This window comes from Osmerus mordax, chromosome 28, assembly GCF_038355195.1.
Source record: "Osmerus mordax isolate fOsmMor3 chromosome 28, fOsmMor3.pri, whole genome shotgun sequence".
Lineage (NCBI taxonomy): Eukaryota > Metazoa > Chordata > Actinopteri > Osmeriformes > Osmeridae > Osmerus > Osmerus mordax.
In genome coordinates, this window is record NC_090077.1 from 8490641 (window position 1) to 8509217 (window position 18577).

Below are 18577 nucleotides of genomic sequence, written 5' to 3' on the forward strand. Positions count from 1 at the left end.
CCTAATCTCTCACATTCCCTGAACACCATACTACCTTCACTCTTTGTCTCTTTGCTGCAGCTCATGTTGTCTTGCTTGTCGTCTGTCAGTAATGAATTATTAGATTTGAACTAGTAACTCCTCACTGACAGGGGGGGAGGGGTGGACAGTAACAATTGATTGGCTTAATCTTTGTATGAGTTACAATGTGTTGCTGGGGTGTTTGTGTGTGTTGCTGGGGGGGAGGGTGCTTAGCTGGAAATAATTGGTTTGTTTACTCTGATTAATACCCAATAAGATCATATCCCCTGTCACTCACTTGTGCCCTTCCCCCCTGTCACTGTGGTAAATTGTAACATGTTCCCGCCCTTTTATGATAGACCAATAGTAAGCAGTTTAAAAAAAATAGAAGGGGGTTTAAATATAAGTGCATTTGTCTTTAGACTTTACTTACCAACAATTATGGAAAACAAACTCCAACTCCTTCGAAAGCCACGCGTGTGGATAATCGGCAGCTCGCTGATTTACTGGCTTGAACGCCACCTGACCGCCACACGGCCACGGGACACAGCCACCCTCGGCTTGATGTGCCAGATTGAGTGGATGGGGAAGAGGGGTATGAGATGGGAGCAGCTCCTGCCTCTTCTCCAGAGAACACCGGGTCCAGGTCCCGACATAATGATCGTACATCTAGGCGGAAACAACCTGGCCTCTCAAACGTCGTGTTCTCTGATGATCCAAATGAGGAACGATCTTGGATGGTTACTGCAAAAGTACCCCAGTACCAAGATCATATTTTCAGATATTATCCAGCGACGGGTCTATCGGAACCATGTACCTGGCACCAGTGTGTATGGGATTGAACGGGCCCGAAGGCGTGTGAATGCCGGCATAGCCGCCTTTCTGGCTGATAGGGGCATGTCTGGCATCCGAAACAGCAACATCCATCATAAGGATGATTGTTATTTTAGGGACGGCGTTCACCTAAATTTCAGGGGAAACGAAATGTTTCTTTTGAATGTCCACTCAGGTCTGAGCAAGATATTGTGAAGACTCCCGCCTAAAAGCAACAAAGGCTCTTTTAAGAGCCACCTAAATAACCCCAAAATAAACTTTCACTAATGCACTCAGTGAAAGTCACATTGAGCTGATCACTGTCACTCATTCAAATCCAAATGTCCTCCACCACCTTTCACACAATAGCCTACTTAAATTAGGGATTGGCTAAATTTGTTGTTTAATCTATGTGATATATAATTGTCTCATTATGTGCTGGTGATTGAAGATAATGCAGATCAGTTCACAAAAAAAGTCACTAGATGGCGGAGTTTACATTTACATGTACATTTAGTCATTTAGCAGACGCTCTTATCCAGAGCGACTTACAGTGAGTACAGGGACATTCCCCCGAGGCAAGTAGGGTGAAGTGCCTTGCCCAAGGACACAACGTCATTTGGCACAGCCGGGAATCGAACTGGCAACCTTCTGATTACTAGCCCGACTCCCTCACCGCTCAGCCATCTGACTGTGAGTTGAGGGGAATATAAAAACGCGCCCTTTTCCGGGTATGAACATACTTTTTTTTTTTTATAGTAAACCTTGCAAGATACAAGTATACTCAAAATACAAATGTTATATGAAGCCCAAAGTACCAAAAACGTCAAACCGCAACCATGTCATGCCACTTAGGCACTGTAAAACTAAAACAAAGCCAGTATAACATCAGTCTGTCGTGGGCATTTCAAGCTAGGTAGCTAGCTACTGTCAGAATTCAGTAAATCACAGGCACTCCTCGGACTTAATCTCGATTATTTAAAAAACCCCAGCTGGGAAATGTTAGAGGTTTTCACAGTCCTGTAGAGGAGACCTTCATGAACAGAATGACATCAAATTGAGGCTGTGGCATTGAAGTTCAGGTTAGTAGCCAATGGCTCAAAGTACTCTCAGCCCATTACAGACGTCTAAAAATGGGAAAACCTCTGTGCCACATACGGGATGGTATTGGCACAGGGATTGGCTCTAATTTGAGTGACAGGTTGATTCACCAATTGAAAAACTCATCTGGGAATTTTGATTTTTGTAAGGGGAGGGCCGAGATTTTACTGTCGCCGTTTGGCTTCCTAAACTAAGTTTCTCTAAACCGCGTCGCGTACAGCCTAACAGTGAGCTACACTGGCTTAAAACTACAGGTATATAATGATAATTGTACCCATTAACTGTTTACTAGTAATATTATCTCATAATAAATCATAAAACGTTCATTGATATGTGAGCCATGTTTATTATTTTAACGATTGAAAACAGATGTATCACAGACCGCTATCGTATATGTCGTCCAACAGAGGCTAATTATGCTAACGTCTCAGTCAACAAGCCAAAATTGACTACTGTTTTCGAAAGTAAATGTACTAATAATATCATCGTACATCGTCCACTAAATAAATGTCAAGCTTATTTACGTTTTGGGGGGCATATTTTCAGTTAGCAGATGGTACTGTTTGATGCGCGATTCCATCTTCTACTGCCGGGTAACGTCGTAGAATAATCTTCAAAGGGGGTTCTTTATTCATGAATGAATGCAATATGAGTAGGCTAAATGCCAGAAAATATCACTAGAAGGGAAAAACTTAAAATGACGTTTAAGTCATAGAGATTAGGTAAATTTTTACACCGGTCTGCCAAATGTATTCGTTTTGATTCAACGATGAGTCTGCCTCTTGCAGGGGAAATGAGAAGACATCTATTTCATTCTACACTTCACTCGTATTTTCAGTTGTAAATGAGCAGCAAAAAAAAAAAGATTTTAAATCTATGTAATCTTTATAAATAATAAGTATGCATTTTTATATAAAATATACAGAAATATCAGTTGTAAAAATGTCATTCAAAAACGGACCCCTGTGCAACCGACGCAAGCAAGCACACCCTACAATTTCCCCAGAAATGTTACCCTCTCTAGTCTTATTTAGATCTTATTTACAGAGAATGGATAACTTCCCTAAACGCCGAGATGTTTTCCCATGTCACATTCTGTCCACTAGTCTGAGTTCGGTTGCACACAAAAAACATTGTACAGTGATCGGAACACGGAGTGATCGGAGTATCGTCAGTCAGCAATAGTCCCAGCTTTGTCACCACGGCCTCAATGTTGCTTCAGAGCCGGAAGTCTCCTGGAGCCGAGTGCACCAGCTGGGCGTAAAAAAAGTTGGTCTTAACTCCTACGTCGGTCTTAGTTACGTCCGACTTTGTGATTTGAATTTACACCCAGTGCACCAAGCTTGACACGCCACGGTCGTAGCTACGCCTGGTTTTAAGATGCGCGTCCTTGTGAAAATGCGAAAGCGTCGATCGTTGCCAAGCAACACATTTAAGATCCAAAGCGCACTTAGCTAGCCTATCTCCCTTCAAAACAAGCCATGGATTTAAAAAAGAAAGAAAAGGAAAATACATTTTACTGATAGAGAAATTAGAAAACTTCTAGAGTTGTTTACTCAGAATAGAAGCGTGCTCACGGGGAAATGTAATAATATCAACACAAACAAACAGAAACAATCAGCTTGGAAATCGATCACCAATAAAATTAACAGTGGATTTGTGCGATCACGGACAACTTTTTCTCGCCTTAATGTCCTTTCCATATGTTGCCTATAAACAAGACGCGCTGCATCAAACGCGATCAAACTGTTGTACATTATAATTACCATGGATATTAGTCCGATTTTCCAATTTACGCCTGCTCCCCACTAGGCGTAAAATGTACACCCAGGTGCCGCACATAAAGGGCTTAAGTCTAACTGGTGCACTAGTCGTAACTTTAAGTTAGTCGTAACTTTCAGTTCTACGTCGGACGTAGCGTTACACCCAGGCGTAAGCCCAGCTGGTGCACTCGGCTCCTGGTCCAGTTGTGGCGTTCACGGTCCCGCTCTGCTGACTCTGACTGGAGGATGTGTCACGGCCACGGTCTTGCACCAGGTCTTCCCTCGTGTGTTTTCCATGCTCCCTAGTGTTTCCAGTCTTCCTGGAGGTCAGATTTTCTGTGTCTGTGCCTTGTCAAGTGTGAGGTTTTCAGCTTTCTCATTTGTTGTAGTCGGTTCTCTCGTTGTCGTAGTTTCCCCTGTCTAGTTTGGTCCTTCTGTGTGTGTATATAGTTGCTTTTTGTAAGGATAGGCACGCTCTACTTCCAAAATAAAGGCGATTTAGGGTGCGAGTGAAAAAACCGCACTCTCAGGCTTGTCTCATTGCTTTTTTTGTGAGCAGTTTATTTAACAGACGCGTTTCGGCCTTAGCCATCGTCAGTGTGTGTGATATAGTTGCTCCCTTTGACAGTCCTTGTCACGTTCTTGTGTCTTCATGTTTGTGTGTCAGTATTTCCCCATGTTCTTTGGGTCCACCCTCTTCGACCACACTTTGACAGGATGTAGTCATCTGGAAGTCTGATAGGCTCCCCGGAAGCCTCCATCCTAAGCCACATAGAGAGATTTACGTCTCCTACTTAATGACCAAACTCTGTTCTACTCTCCCCTAAACTTTGCAGTAGTGCCCCAGTAGTGGAGGGTGTTACCTGTCAAGTGAGTCCAGCTCCTCTCAGTCTGAGCGCATCATCTGGCCCTTCACCCGTTTCTGCTCTCTGAGCAGCTTTTTACGGATTGCAGTCAACTTACAGAGCACTTCCCTGTTGTACTCTGGTAGGCAGCCTGACACACATACACACACAATCATCACATACCAGTTACAAATAATCTACAATGTGTTGGTTCCAGCTATATGGAACATTTCGTGTTTTTGTGTGTGAGTTACCTGCAGCTCCCAGCTCCTTCCTAACAGCTGGGACAGAGGGTGTCTGGGACTGGGGCACTGAAAGAGAGCCCTTCTAAAAGGTGTTTGTGGGGGGGAGAGAGACATCAGTTTACACCCGTTTTCAGATGACGCTCTCCATATTACGTTTATGGTTTATACAAGCGGTAACTTACAGACAGGGGGGTGGTGGGGCGTTTGCTGTCCATGCTGGGTGGACTGGGGGGTCCTGTGTCTCTTCTGGAGGGTGGGGATGGGGGGCGAGATCTCCCTTCGCACCTGCAGATAGACAGTAAGATGGGGATCATACTGATATTTATGTTTGTTCAAATCTTTCTAATATAGTTTTGTTGTCCTCTCACCTCTTGAATGCGCGCCTGTCTCTCTTTCTCATAGCGCATCCTCCCAGCAGCAATCTCCTCCTCCTCCAGCTCTGTCTTCTTCTTCTCTACAAGACGGACCAGCTCCTTGTTTTTGGCCGTTTGCTGTTGCAGAAGAAGACCAAACTGTATTCTGCTGATAACAGCTGAGTCACAAAGAACACTCCTGAAAGAGAACACTCCTAAAAGGTGTCTGTGGGGGACAGAGACATCTGTTTCTACCTGTTTTCAGATGATGTTCTCCATAGTACGTTTATGGTTTATGCAAGCGGGTAACTTACAGACAGGGGGGTGGTGGGGCGTTTACTGTCCATGCTGGGGGGACTGGGGGTGGACTGGGGGGTCCTGTGTCTCTTCTGGAGGGTGGGGATGGGGGGCGAGATCTCCCTTTGCACCTGCAGATAGACAGTAAGATGGGGATCATACTGATTTTTCTGTTTGTTCAAATCTTTCTAATAAAGTTTTGTGGTCCTCTCACCTGAATGCGCGCCTGTCTCTCTTTCTCATAGCGCATCCTCCCAGCAGCAATCTCCTCCTCCTCCAGCTCTTTCTTCTTCTCCACCGCTTTCTTCTTCTGCTCCTCTGCAAGATGGACCAGCTCCTTGTTTTTGTCCGTTTTCTGTTGCAAGAAGACCAAACTTTACTTAGCTAATAACAGCTGAGTCATAAGAATATGTTACACTCGCTTAAAATCTACCCTTACGTCAAGTGTTTCCACACCATAAAAATCCAATTCTACTATCGAGATTGTTTAGCATTGTTATTCAAGAGTGTGTCGTCCAAATAAGATAAGTTGTATACTGTATATTGCAAACGCATAAAAATGTATTTCTGCCAAATCCCTCTTAGCCAATCAGTGCCCAGCTGACCTTCATCTCCTTGAGTCTTCGGATCTCCTGATTCTCGTCAAACTCCCTCTTGATTTGAGCCCTCTGCTCTGCCAGCCTCCTCTCCTCCTTCACCTCCTCCAGGCGTAGCTTCTCCCTCTCCTCTGCCTGCTTAAGGTGCTTCTCCTCAATCTGGGCAGGGCCCGAGAGGTAAACAGTTTGTTATACAACATCATGTACCTGTGTGTGTGTGTGTTTGTGTACAGTACACAACATCCTTCAAATCAATGGCTTGTTGAAGCTACAAGACCCTACAGCCACAAGAGGCCAGGGTCTTGAAATGTAAACATAACACATCCCAAACCATATCACACTGTACCTGTTGTTTTAGGCAAAGCTTATACTTATCCAGTTCAGTGAGTTGATGAAGCGTTGGCTGGTTAGGAAACACATTTCCTCTGGCATACATGGAGGTCTGGACAGGGGCAAAACCTGCAAAGATAAAATAGAACAGCCATATGCATTGTGTGTACGTGTGTATGACATTCACGTGAAATTATTGGTTGTCTGCAATGTGCCAGCTGGTGCAGTGACTGGCTACCTGAGACTGTGTTGATGGGAGGCAGTCTGTCCTCTCTCTGGGTGGGCCTGGTGACTGTGGCTTTATTTTGAGAGGTCTCGGGGTTAAGCCAAGCTTCCTCATTCTGCCTGTGCATCTGCTTCAGGTCAGCTAGTGAGAAAAAACATTTTTATTTACAAGACCCTTGAAGTAAAACTTTTAACCACAGTAAAACCAGACCAGCAACCTTTTTACCCCACATGGTAGACATGTTAAAAATGTGGCCTTTTGCAGTGTGAAAATATCAAATCTTATTTGTATATCCCTCTTTACAAACAATGTCACAGAGGGCTTCACAGATCAGATGAGCACCTATATATAGTGGGCATAAGCCTGTAGCGTGAGCTACTTCATGGCAGTTAAAGCTACTCTAGTCCACCTTGTCCCAGAAACACTTCAGACAGAACTGTCTGATATCAATCTAACACAATCCACGTATAATATCCTGTAAGGTGAGCTAAAAGGGGATGCAAATGAAACATGCTACAACGTACTAATGAGGTCCCCTCGAGTGTCTCTAAGGGGTGCGCCGCACCCTCCCCGGCCCCATGGGTTATAGGTTCTTATTTCGGCCTCCAGCTTGGCCTCAGCCCGGTCCCTCTCCACCTTCTCCAGCCTCCGACACTCATGCTTCTCCTGGATCTGAAGGGATTCAAGGTTATGAAGGAATATGGTGAGGAATACTGACACCCCTGGAACCACATGTACCAGAGGTTTGAGGATAGACTCAGCGTACACATTGACATCATCATGAACATGAGACTGACTTTCAACTTGTGGCGCAAATTGAATAATTCATCTTATCTGAATAAAGATTGTCAGAATTAATACACTCATTGCATTTGGTGTATTTTGGTGCTGTATCCCAACAGATAGAGGTGGTGGTGGTGGGGGGGTCACCTGCTGTTCCAGTTCCTCCTGGTAAGTTGGTCCCCTCCTCTCCACAGGCTCCAGCCTGCTCTCTCTAAAGGGAGGTCCACCCTCCTCAGCCCAAGGACCCCTATCCTCGACCAGGTGGTGCCCCCAGTGCGCCCCTGTCTGCTGGTTAGCAAACATACTCCTGGATTTCTCAGTGGTCTGGACATGATCAAAACCTGCAAAGATCAAATATATTATAACCATGTGTATTCCATGCACGTTAATGTATGTTGTCTGCAATGTGCCAGCTGGTGCAGTGACTGTCTACCTGAGACTGTGTTAATGGGCGGCAGTCTGTCCTCTCTGAGGATGGGCCTGGTGACTGTGGCTTTTTTCTGAGACGTCTCAGGGTTCAGCCAAGCTTCCTCATTCTGCTTGTGCATCTGCTTCAGGTCAGCTAGTCAGACAAAGTACAGTCAGACACTTCACACAGAAATATCTGCCATCAATTGAAATCCAATCAACTTATGCAATCCTGTAGGGTGAGCCAACATGGAATGTAAGTGTAACATGCTACAACGTACTAATGAGGTCCCCTCGAGTGTCTCTAAGGGGTGCGCCGCACCCTCCCCGGCCCCATGGGTTATAGGTTCTTATTTCGGCCTCCAGCTTGGCCTCAGCCCGGTCCCTCTCCACCTTCTCCAGCCTCCGGCACTCCTGCTTCTCCTGGATCTGCAGGGATTCAAGGTTATGAAGGAATATGGTGAGGAATACTGACTCCTCTGGAACCACATGTACCAGAGGTTTGAGGATAGACTCAGTCAGCGTACACATTGACATCATCATGAACGTGAGACTTTCAACTTGCGCAACTAGAATAATTCATCCTTTGGGAATAAAGATAGTCTTGTATTTACCTTTATCAGGTTATAAAAGCATAATGATTATTTCATAATGAAACAGAGTCGCTAAAGTGTCTAAATGGGAAGGATCCACTTTGTGAATTAAAGTAACGTATAAAAAACACAAATCTACTTTGATGTACAACTGCTCTATTTCATCTGACCAAAAGGTCACCTCCTTCCTTTTCTCTACCCTTCCTGTCAAAACCTTACATATCCACCATCCTAAGGTCCACCTTGGAATCTCAGTCACCACATCTCAATTTCAACCACAACATCTCAAAGTTGATAAAGAACATTCCATGTTCTACAGTTCAGTCCACATTTTGGTGAGTTTGTTCTTTCAATCCCGAAACATTATCTATGAGCAGAATTAATTGCATTTGGTGTATTTTGGTGCTGTATCCCAACAGATAGAGGTGCGGGGGGGGGGGGGGGGGGGGTCACCTGCTGTTCCAGTTCCTCTTGGTAAGTTGGTGCCCTCCTCTCCACAGGCTCCACCCTTCCCAGTCTGGTGGTCCTGCTCTCTCTAAAGGGAGGTCCATTCTCCTCAGCCCAGGGACCCCTGCTCTCGGCCATGTGGTGCCCCCAGTGCGACCCTGTCTGCTGGTTAGCAAACATACTCCTGGATTTCTCAGTGGTCTGGACATGATCAAAACCTGCAAAGAATAAGTATATTATAACCATGTGTATTCCATGCACGTTAATGTATTTGTTATCTGCAATGTGCCAGCTGGTGCAGTGACTGTCTACCTGAGACTGCGTTGATGGGCGGCAGTCTGTCCTCTCTCAGGATGGGCCTGGTGACTATGGCTTTTTTCTGAGAGGTCTCAGGGTTCAGCCAAGCTTCCTCATTCTGCTTGTGCATCTGCTTCAGGTCAGCTAGACAGGCAAATCATAAGAAGTGTTTTAAAAACAAGATTCAAAAGTAAAAATCACCAGACCAGCAAACATGTTTACCCCTGACAGTAGAACAGTTTAAAATGTGGCCCTCTACAAAGTGACTATATCAAATCATGTTATTTGTATAGCCCTTCTTACAAACAATGTCACAGAGGGTTACACAGATCAGATGAGCACCTATATATATGTGGGGATAAGCCTGTATCTCTCATCAATTTAACACAGATCCACTTATGCGATCCTGAAAGGTGACCCAACAATGAAGGTAAGTGAAACATGCTACAACGTACTAATGAGGTTCCCTCGGGTGTCTCTGAGGGGTGCGCCGCACCCTCCCCGGCCCCATGGGTTTCTTATTTCGGCCTCCATCTTGGCCTCAGCCCGGTCCCTCTCCACCTTCTCCAGCCTCCGGAGCTCCTGCTTCTCCTGGATCTGCAGGGATTCAAGGATATGAAGGAATATGGTGAGGAATACTGACTCCCCTGGAACCACATGTACCAGAGGTTTGAGGATAGACTCAGCGTACACATTGACATCATCATGAACATGAGACTGACTTTCACTGGGTCAGACGGTCTAAATGGGATGAATTAAACTAACTTACAAATGATGTTAAAAGTCAATATAGATCTACAACTTTTATCATTTATCTGACCAAAACGTTCACTCCTCCATTCTCTGTACCCTTCATGTCAAAACATGACATGCCCACCATCATTGCTCTACTTGTTTCAAACATAGACTAAGGTAAAACACAGAATCTCAACTCAAAGTTGATAAAGAAAATTCCATGTATCACAGTTCAGTCCATGTTTTGGTGAGTTTATACCTTCAATACCAATCACTTATCTATGAGCAGAATCAATCATATTTATAGTATTCTGTGTATTTTAGTACAGTATCCCAACTCATAGGGGGGGGGGGGGGGTCACCTGCTGTTCTAGTTCCTCTTTGTACGTTGGTGCCCTCCTCTCCACAGGCTCCACCCTTCCCAGTCTGGTGGTCCTGCTCTCTCGAAAGGGAGGTCCACCCTCCTCAGCCCAGGGACCCCTGCCCTCGGCCGGGTGGTGGCCCATGTACACCCCTCTCCAGCCCTCAGTCAAGGTGGAGGGATCTCTTCTGAGGGAGGCACCGTACTCCTAGGGAAGAGAGAAAAGGCTTCATGCTATGAGCAGTGATCCATTTAAAAATACATTTACTCGCGACACATGAGGTGCAATTCACAAATCAGTATTCCTCTCACACCATTTTTAAAATAAAAGCCAGTCAGCTGTCTATACTCTACTGAATAAAGAGAAACTCACCCTTGTTTCCATGTAAGGACCATCTTGTTTGAAGTTAGGTTTAAGCTTCATCTTCAGACACTTTGGCCCTCTGTTGCTTGAGGAAGTTCTCAAGTTCAGTTTTCTCAATTTTGAAGATGGAAAATTGTGAACACTTCTGTGAACACAAGACAGTGTTTACCTACTAATATTAGTGGTACGCATTAAGACGTTATCTCTGTACTGAGTTTCTGTTTGTGTCAGTCTTAGCTAATATCGGCTACCAAAAAGGGTCATGCGTGACATCATAATGCTTTGGAATGCCACGATGTGTCCGTTGCTATGTCAACTTCTGATTATGATGTCACGCCAGATGCTTCTTTGCATGGCAGTTCCCTAGTGTATTAACATAGGGTGACCAGATTCGAGTTTGTGGGATGGGGGGGGGGGGGGGGGGGGGGGGGAACTCTACAGTCAGAGCTCGCGCAAGAAGGTTGGAACGTATTTTTGAGGTCTCGAAAAGAGGACATGTCTGGGTAAAAGAGGACGTCTGGTCACATTAATTAACAGAATAATATCATCACAATGTCTAATATGTCGGCTAAGGGATAATATTATTAGGCTACAAAATAACAGTGTGTGAATCGCGCATGGTCATTAACTTTTGTTCGTATGTTTAGTAAACATTTGTATCCCGCCTACACAATTCATAAATTATTTTTAAAAGTTACATCGGAAAGTGATCAATACTAAGTAATATGATTAGATCAGTAACACTCCTGTAGCTGTCATTTATTTTGATGGTTATTATGAAGAATTTGATCCCAGTACATCTTACAATTCTTTGTCAAGAATGGTCTGAAATAAAAGCCTGTATATAACCTCAGTGTATTCCCTAAATGCTTTGAGCTGTGTGTGTCATCCAAAAATACTACAGTGGAACTATTTCTGTTGTCATGCCGTATTAATATTACAAGGGGAAATCTGTCAATGGTTTAAGCAAAAGAATGACTTTGCTGGAAGGGAAATAATGGTAGAAATAAAAGTTATGTCCAGTCAATCTTGAGTCTTATGTAATGAGTTTGTGTGACAAAGACAAGGTTCAGTTAGGCTACACCAACTAATAAGTACCCACAGTGGACCTTTTTTTATTCAGTCCACTACGTTTTCAACTGAAACAAACAAACGCAATTCACGTAAAATGGACATTCAAATGTAAATAATAGACGTCAAATTATGCAGGTCTAATGATGATGCTATACAGGCTAGTTTTAATTCCCTCAACAAGCAATTCATTTCCAGATGTGATAAGAGTTGCCATTTATTCTCCACTTGGTAATTTTTTATAATGATCTAATGGATTCGTAGAGGGTAAAGAAGGTTGCAGTCTAGAAGACACTACTCTCAGAAAACCAACGAGAAAGAGAGAGGGGGGCGGGGTATTTGGGTATGCTTTGCCTTCGGCAAGGGCACAACCTTTGTTCTCTCACATATATATTATTATTGGGTGTGCTTTGCCTTCGGCAAGGGCACAACCTTTGTTCTCTCACATATATATCTTTATTATAATTTTTTTAATTTCTTTTTGCCCCCCTAAAACTCAGTCAATATTTGGCCTACATAGACAACCTAGGTGTCAAAAGTTTCGTCTTGGTAGCGATTGAGTTGCTTCTATTGGGATTTACGTTCCGTTGCATGGTTTAGGCTCAAGTTAAGTTTTTGTGGCGAAAAGTGAAGCTAACGGTGGCTAATTTCTTAGCCACAGTCACTGACGTTACTAACGTCACTAACGTCACGAAAACACGCGTGACTACCTTTGGCAGAACATTCGTTTCGCATCTGTTAACTTGGGGGATAGAGAGGCTAACTATAGCTTTACTGCAAGGCAGCTGCAGAAATGCCACAAGCAAAGAGGCCAGGGTGATAACTATTTACTCATTTTACTTTGTGATATGACACACTATTGTGATGTGTAATGTACAATATAAGCTGATATTATTAAGGAAGTACATCTACTTTCAGAAACAGTAGTCTACTATTTCGCTGAAGTATCAGAATCAGAATCAGAATCAGAAAGGGATTTATTCGCCATGAAAGTTTGCACAGACAAGGAATTTGCTTTGGCAGGAAGGTGCATACAATAAACATATACCTAAAATTTAAATATGTGGACTAACTATACTAAGGGTACATAAACTAGCAGTACTAAGTGGGATAAATATAAGTTGCCGTAAATTACAATATAAAAATACAAAAATACAGATATTACAAAAAATACAAATGTACAAGATACCATGTTGTGGTGCAGTGCAAAAGCAGTGTGTTTTAAGCAATAAGTCATTTGAGTCAGTGTGGTCCCTTGGCCTTGTTGAAGAGGCCAACAGCGGAAGGGAAGAAACTGTTTTTGTGGCGTGAGGTATTGGTCCTGATAGACCGCAGCCTTCTGCCGGAGGGGAGTGACTGAAACAGGGAGTGTCCAGGGTGGGAGGAGTCGGCCACAATCTTCCTCGCTCGCCTCAGGGTCCTCGAGGTGTGCAGGTCCTCGAGGGTAGGCAGATTGCAGCCAATCACCTTCTCAGCAGTACGGATGATACGCTGCAGTCTGCTCTTGTCCTTGGCAGTGGCAGCAGCGTACCAGACGGTGATGGAGGAGGTGAGGATGGACTCAATGATGGCTGAGTAGAAGTGCACCATCATTGTCTTTGGCAGGTTGAACTTCTTCAGCTGCCGAAGGAAGTACATCCTCTGTTGTGCTTTCTTGATGAGGGAGCTGATGTTCAGTTCCCACTTGAGGTCCTGGGAGAGGATAGTACCCAGGAAGCGGAAGGACTCCACAGTGTTGACTGGGGAGTCACACAGGGTGATGGGGGTGAGTGGGGCTGTGTTCCTCCTGAAGTCCACAACCATCTCCACTGTCTTAAGAGCATTGAGCTCTAAGTTGTTCTGGCTGCACCAGGTCACCAGGTTGGCCGCTTCCCACCTCTAATCAGACTCGTCTCCACCAGAGATGAGCCCAATAAGGGTGGTGTCGTCCGCAAACTTCAGGAGTTTGACGGACGGATGACTGGAGGTGCAACTGTTGGTGTACAGGGAGAAGAGCAGAGGAGAAAGGACGCAGCCCTGAGGTGATCCGGTGCTGATGGACCGGGAGTCAGAGACTTGTGTTCCCAGCTTAACGCACTGCTTCCTGTCAGACAGGAAGTCTGTGATCCACCTGCAGGTGGAATCAGGCACGTTCAGCTGGGAGAGCTTGTCCTGAAGCAGGGCGGGGATGATGGTGTTGAAGGCAGAGCTGAAGTCCACAAACAGGATCCTGGCATAGGATGCTGGGGAGTCCAGGTGCTGTAGGGTGAAGTGGAGGGCCATGTTAACTGCATCGTCCACAGACCTGTTGGCTCTGTAGGCAAACTGCAGGGGGTCCAGTAGAGGGTCAGTGATGGATTTAAGGTGTGCCAGCACCAGGCGCTCGAAAGACTTCATTACCACAGAGGTCAGGGCGACGGGTCTGTAGTCATTATGTCCTGTTGGCCTTGGCTTTTTGGGCACAGGGATGATGGTGGAGGACTTGAGACAGGCTGGCACATGGCATGTCTCAAGGGAGGTGTTAAAGATGTGGGTAAACACCGGAGCATCATGACATTGGCCTGTGTTGCCCGGGCAACACATACTAGTGGTCTATGATGTATCTGTTTTCAATCGTTAAAATAAACATTCCTCACATATACATTTTCGTTGTATGATTTATTCTGACATTAGTAAACGATTTGTTGGTGAAATTACAATTACCTGTGGTTTCAAACCAGTGTAGCTCACTGCAACGCTGTAGCTTACGCGAGACACACTACAAAAACATCTAGTACAGTACACAGCTGTTTAGGAAGTCAAACGGCGACAGAACATGTTCGGCACTCACCTATTCAGAGGTGGTGGTTCTCTGCTGTGTATCTGTCCCTAAACAGCTGGTTGAGGGTGGTTGATCAGGGCTTGGCAGGGACGGACTGGGAGTAAAAATAGGCCCTGGACTTTGATCCAGACCGGCACACCAGAACCGGCCCCCGTATACGCCACCACAGCTGCCCTGCCAATGCATCCACATTCTGTGTTTGATGCGATGCTAGTTACGGAGTTCCCAACGTAATGCGAGCGCGCAACACGCACGAGCGAGCGAAAAATGTTGGCCTTTATTTGAGCGCAAAATAGTTTTTGAGCTTCATGTAAAATAAACAGCCGTTTTTCAATTGGTAAAACCTTGTCTAGTGAAGGTGATGTATTTTTGTCTCTTAATTCTTCAGCCCCACCCTTACTTTCTTAGCCTGGTTTTACAAATGATAAACATTTAAAACTGAAAGCATGCAGCCAAGGAGCTCTCCACCTTTATTACTAATTAAAAAATTATTTGATAAATCGAATATAAAAGCATCATAGAATGTAAAGTAACAGCTAGCTGGCGTCAGTTACTTGTAAAATGCATAGATAATGTTTAACAGTAAAATCTCAATTTAGCTTGCACTTAACATATTTGAATGTGCTAACATTGGCAATAACGTCAGCTAGTTCGAGGTGTATGCATAGGCTAACCATTAAATTAGCAGCACATTTCCCATATTTAACAATGATTAAACATGGACTTACCTGAAAGTGATGCACGGGCATCATTTCGCAGTTTCTTTCTCTTTCTTATTTCTGCCCCTGACTCCTGTTGTCTTTTTGAGGCCATTTTCGAAAAGTTGACCCTACTGTCCAAGTTCGTCAGGCCACTGAGATAGGACAGGGCACCCACGGCGAGCTTGGGAAGTTGAGTGTGTATTTGTTTTGGGGTGGGGGGGGGGGCACCATCGTAACTTTTTTTGAGCAGTTAAATATATCTCTTGTTCTGCCTGTTTTGTGATATACATTCCTAAAAGGTGGCTAATATTTATATACTGATATAATATCAGCATTATAATTATTAGTACTATGATAATTTTTGAGTAGGCAATTTTTTGGTGCCCCCTCAGGACTTGGTGCCCTACACACAGCGCGTAGTGCGTGTTATGGGAGCGGCGGTACTGAGTATGCATTTTCATATAAAATATACCGAAATCAGTTGTAAAAATGTCATTCAAAAACTGACCCTTGTGCAACTGACGCAAGCAAGCACACCCTACAATTTCCCCAGAAATTGTACCCTCTCTAGTTGGGTGTGCTTTGCCTTCGGCAAGGGCACAACCTTTGTTCTCTCACATATATATTATTGGGTGTGCTCAAGCCTTCTCTTGGTAGCGATTGAGTTGCTTGTATTTTTATTTACGTTCCGTTGCATGGTTTAGGCTCAAGTTAAGTTTTTGTGGCGAAAAGTGAAGCTAACGGTGGCTAATTTGCTAGCCACAGTCACAGACGTTACTAACGTCACGAAAACACGCCTGACTACCTGTAGCAGAACATTCGTTTCGCATCTGTTAACTTGGGGGATAGCTAGGCTAACTATAGCTTTACTGCAAGGCAGCTGCAGAAACAAGCAAAGAGGCCAGGGTGATAACTATTTACTCATTTTACTTTGTGATGTGAAACACAATTGTGAAATGTAATGTACAATATAAGCTGATATTATTAAGGAAGTAGGCCCACATCTACTTTCGGAAACGGTAGTCTACTATTTCACTGAAGCATTAGCATGACATTAGCCTCTGTTGCCCGGGCAACACATAGCTACTACAGTGGTCTATGATGAATCTGTTTTCAATCGTTAAAATAAACATTCCTCACAAATACATTTTCGTTGTAGGATTTATTATGACATTACATTACAAGTAAACGATTTGTTGGTGAAATTATCATTACCTGTGGTTTCAAACCAGTGTTGCTCACTGCAACGCTGTAGCTTACGCGAGACACACTACAAAACATCTACAGTACACAGCTGTTTAGGAAGTCAAACGGCGACAGAACATGTTCGGCACTCCCCTTACTTAAATCAAAAGTCTATCTCACTACTAACCTGAACTTCATTGCCACAGCCTAAACGTTGTCAATCTGTTCATGAAAATAATTAATTTCAGCCTAAACCGTACAACGGAACGTTAAATCCAATTCAACCAACGCAATCGCTACCAAGACGAACACAGCAGTAGTCTAGTACTGTACCGTAGTAGTAGGGAGGACAAACCCGTTTGAGCGTTTTTCCTGAAATACGTTTTAATAGTTATTCCTGGGGAAATTATGGAATTAAATTACATATTAACTATACTGAAATACGTGTGCACAATAATATCAACAATATTTGCTCAATTTAGACGTTTTTAAAGGTTTTTAATTTTACCTCGAAGCTACTTCCGTTAATCAGTTTGTGAAAAAGAGGCTAGTTTTACGACAGTGACTTTGGATGTAGCCTACTTTAACATGCTAGCTGATTAGCCAGTACGAGTGAGATATGTAAACAGCTACGTTAACAAACATCTTGTTTGTAAAATATGTAGTCTTAAATACGATGGGAACACATCACATAAACAACTCTAAAACGTCCGACACGCCAAATGTTGTCATTTCTTGTCAAGCGTCCCTGAAGCTCAAATTCCGAGTCAGAGTTCCATGAAGCTTTTCATTGCAGTGAATGGGGTGGAGAAGCGTTTCTTCTCTCATCTGTACTCTTATATTGTCCAGTCGATTTATAATAACATGTTATCAAAAGTGGACCTCTAAATTACTTTTTGTTGTCTTTATTCAAATGAATGTAATTTTTATTAAGTTATTCCATTGAAACATAATACATGTAATATAATAATGACACGACTTAAATTTGTTCAAGAACAACAATGTTTAATATGCATATTTAATAGGAAACCTAACTCATTTTCCAGAGGGAATCAAAAAACCAGTTAACCCATTTTAGCCAATATGGGATACTGGAAAATTATTCCCCGACCCCTAGCAAAAAGGCGATCGAGCAAGCTCCTGGAAAATGTGTAGCTAATTGAAGGCACGTTCATCTGAAAAAGAGAGAGAAAAAAGTGCACATTTGTAACAAATACTTATTGACAATAAGTTACTTATAAACATATTTATGAAAACTTCATTTTACTATACAACCTCACTGCAAACGGAATGTGCTGCTGCTGTTTCATTTTCTCTTCATACCTGAAATTAGAAATACATAAATTATTAAATATCAATATCAAACCTGATCAACAGCCTTACTAGAGTAAAACTGCCAATATTTAGCTATATAAACATCCTATAAGAGATAAGAATATATGCAGAGGGAACTATTTACATCAGAAATCTTACATGAAAGAAAAAGATTATATTAGATACACAATAGTTACAAATAATTATACAGCTATCTTCAACCTAAAAGAAAAGATTAATATTAGAAGATACACAATAACTACAAATTATAGCCAATGCCCTACTCTATACTGTTGGCTTTTAAAGCCCGCTCAACAGTCTAACTGCCAATGCCCTACTCTATACTGTTGGCTTTTACATTTACATTTAGTCATGTAGGGAATGACATTTAGTCATTCAGGGACGCTTTTAAATCCCGCTCAACAGTCTGCCACTGCCGTACTCTATATTGTTGGCTTTTAAATCCCGCTCAACAGTCTGCCAATGCCCTGCTCTATACTGTTGGCTTTTAAATCCCGCTCAACAGCCTTGCTTTACAACCTATGTAAATCTGACTTCATGATTTAAATAATCATCAGAGGACATTCGTAAACCCCCTCCTCTTCGTCCTCACCCTCGTACTCTACAACAAGTAAACTACCTGTGCTACAGCCCACTACTCTACCTGGATACCAGCACTCCAACCCATCATCACTATCTATGTACATGTGCTTTATTGTCCTGCCTATCATGTCTGCAGCACTGACAGACAACAACTCCACATACCCCTCCTGAAAATCGGACCATAAATCAAACCACCACAGTCTCTTTTCCCCATCGTATCTTACATGGGAAATGGTCTTACCATTGACCTCCTTTTCCCCTATAACTGTGGCTCTGTACCAGACTTTAGTCCCATCTTCATCAAACCCATGTCTGATGATTTTACCAAGGAGCTGGTCTGCCGACT